The sequence below is a fragment of the Schistocerca piceifrons genome, chromosome 5, assembly GCF_021461385.2.
Source record: "Schistocerca piceifrons isolate TAMUIC-IGC-003096 chromosome 5, iqSchPice1.1, whole genome shotgun sequence".
NCBI classification, from domain to species: Eukaryota; Metazoa; Arthropoda; class Insecta; order Orthoptera; family Acrididae; genus Schistocerca; species Schistocerca piceifrons.
In genome coordinates, this window is record NC_060142.1 from 207836987 (window position 1) to 207839900 (window position 2914).

The window sequence follows — 2914 nt, forward strand, 5'->3', positions numbered from 1 at the left end:
GGCAACAGTAACACCACCTCACTCGTCGCCCTCAAGCTTGCGTTTCGTGCTACTCGGCTCGTCTAGACGTTGTTTCTGCGGCCGTGTTAGTTGTGTGTCAGCTGGCCGCTATGAACGTCGTGTTTGCGATGCTATGTTGAGGTAATTTCACAGCGACGGCAACCACAGCGCAGTGCATTTGTTGCATCTTGAATGTAGACAACATTGTCCGTGGAGGGTATCAATCTGGTGCTATACTCTGGTTAAGACAACAGTCGAGATCGCAATAACATTTGTTTATTACAACAGGTTTCGGGCTATGTTAAAACCATCCTCAGGTTTTTTGGGCCCCCTATAGCTTGTGGCAACGGCTTTGCCGCAGTGGATACACCGGTTCCCGTCAGATCACCGAAGTTAAGCGCTGTCGGGCGTGGCCGGCACTTGGATGGGTGACCCAACCGGGTCGCGACGCGCTGTTGCCATTTTTCTGGGTGCATTCAGCCTCGTGATGCCAATTGAGGAGCTACTCGACCGATTAGTAGCGGCTCCGGTCAAAGAAAATCATCGTAACGACGGGGAGAGCGGTGTGCTGACCACACGCCCCTCCTATCCGAATCCTTATCTGAGGATGACACGGCGGTCGGATGGTCCCGATGGGCCACTTGTGGCCTGAAGACTGAGTGCTATGGCTGGTGCTGGCGGCTCCTCCGTTTTTTCGCAGTGTACGATCATGGTATCACGTGAAAAACCGAGGAGCACCAGCTATAGGAGGCGCAAAAAATCAGAGGATGGCTTTAACATAACCCGAAACCGATCGTAATAAACGAACGTTATTGTGATCTCGGATGTTGTCTTAACCAAAGCATTTGCATCCGTACATAGGCGCATTATTTTCTGTCTTATGTTGTGGATTGTGCTATTGCTGACTGCGTGTTACTGACTGTTCCACTATTCTGAACGTATTTTCACAGAAAGAGAGGTAACTGGGATAGCAAACAAATTATAATCACAGTATAATTCTGTAAGGAAGTATTGGAGACCAAGGACTATTACATCAAAATACATAGAAAATATCGCTGAACATCCTTCGAAATTTAGTACAGATGTTTCCTAAACAACAATTTCCTATTATCAACCAACGAAACGTCAGTCGAGGCTAGGTCAGGTGAAGGTTTTGAACAATGAATAGAACATCTTCGCTCATCTTCACTTTCCGAAATGAATTCCATTAAGATATGAGCTCTGTGTACAAAAAGAGGGTAGGCCCCCACCATGCTGAACATGAGAGCATCGATGAACAACTAGAAACGTCTACTAACACAGACAACCCGCTTCTTATTGTTAAGATGTCCACCACTCCAGTGAAATAAAGTTGAAGAAGATACGGTACCGTTACCTAATATTTACGTTAGCTTATCGACATGTTCATCATCTCTGATTTTTCCTACACGTAGTTGTAATATTAAGCTTTACAAGTGCTTGTTCGAAACTGTTTCAGTTTTGAGTTTATCATCTTGAATTAAACAAATTCGATGAGTTAAAAGTAGATGGGCAGGAAAGTGAAGTACCTTAGCACATTCTGGGTACGGTTATCGACTAGATACCACGTGAAGACCAAAATCAAACCGATATGATTTTCTACAGACAATAGTAGTGCGGTTACTGTCCTTGAACTAATATCCAAACAGTATTATTTGGGGACACCCTCTATAACGCGCAGCTGATCATTTGGGGGCGAGTGTCCAACAGATCAAGCTTGTATCTTCGAATTCATGAGGTCTTGTGTTTTGTTCTTCAATTTTCGGTGTGTTCTCGACGCAACTGTCCATTTTCCCAGAAGCATAGTAAACTTCTAGAAAAGTAGTTTACTTAGGATACCTCCTATTCGGATGGTGTTGTTCTTGTCTTCAGTCTGAAGTCTCGTCTGATGTGTGAAGCAGCTCTCCATGATAGTCTATCGTTCGAAAGCCCCCTTCATTTCTGCATAACTAATGAAACCTGCACTAATAACGTGCTTAATGTAGACTTGATCTCCCTTCCACACTTCACTCAGTAACCAATTTTTGGATTCCTTGATGACACAGGATGAGCTCTATCAACCTGTCCACCATTTTAGTCAAGTTGTGACACAAATTTTTCATATCGATTAAGTATTTCGTCAATAATTATCTGATGTACCCATATAATATTGAGCATCTTCTAATATTGAGTATTCTTCTGTAGTAGAACGTTCCAGAAGCTTCTATTCTCTTCTTGTCCAACCCGTTTATCGTCCACGTTTCATTTCCGTACAAGGCTACGCTACAGATATCTTCAGAAAAGACTTTCTAAGATTTAAATTTACGGGATTGTTATAATTAAATGTTCGCTGTTTGAGCCAGCGTAGACGGAAAACTGTTTACTGTATGGGTGCTCAACTTAATACGAGTAATGTTCAAACAGTGCGCTGCAGTATTTGGGTTCTTAGTAGTGCTAATATCATGACGTGCCATTAGGCGCCGTTAGTGGTACGGCGACGTAGGGTTGAAACACAAACACCTGTGTGCATTGCAGTTGCAGACCAACTGCATGCGTCTGGACAAGGCGAGCAGAGCATTACTCGTAAAGCTGTTTTTTCAAAACAACAGCAATAGTGCAGCGTGCGTAGCGAGTATCAACGCATCAAAGGAAAACGGAGATGTCCTCTTTCCGCAACGGTGTTGAAGAATTTGACTCAGAATTTCGAATTGTTTGGTGATTCGGGAATTGGTCCTGGGAGAGACCGACGGTCGAATGCGCCACAAATTGTTGAAAACGTTACTGCTGCCATGGCTGAGACTGCTGGACGGAATGTGCGATCTTCAAGCAGTGCCACGAGCTCCCACGACAGCTGAACATTCAGTGGTCCACCGTTCGAAAATAGCTGAGTGCTATTGTGAAATGGTATCTCTAGAGC

At 44.1% G+C, this 2914-nt stretch overlaps 1 pseudogene; it reads left to right on the forward strand.

Moving 5' to 3' along the window:
- The first annotated feature begins 342 nt into the window (after window positions 1–342).
- On the forward strand, window positions 343–461 carry LOC124799678 (annotated as a pseudogene).
- The last annotated feature ends 2453 nt before the right edge of the window (window positions 462–2914 follow it).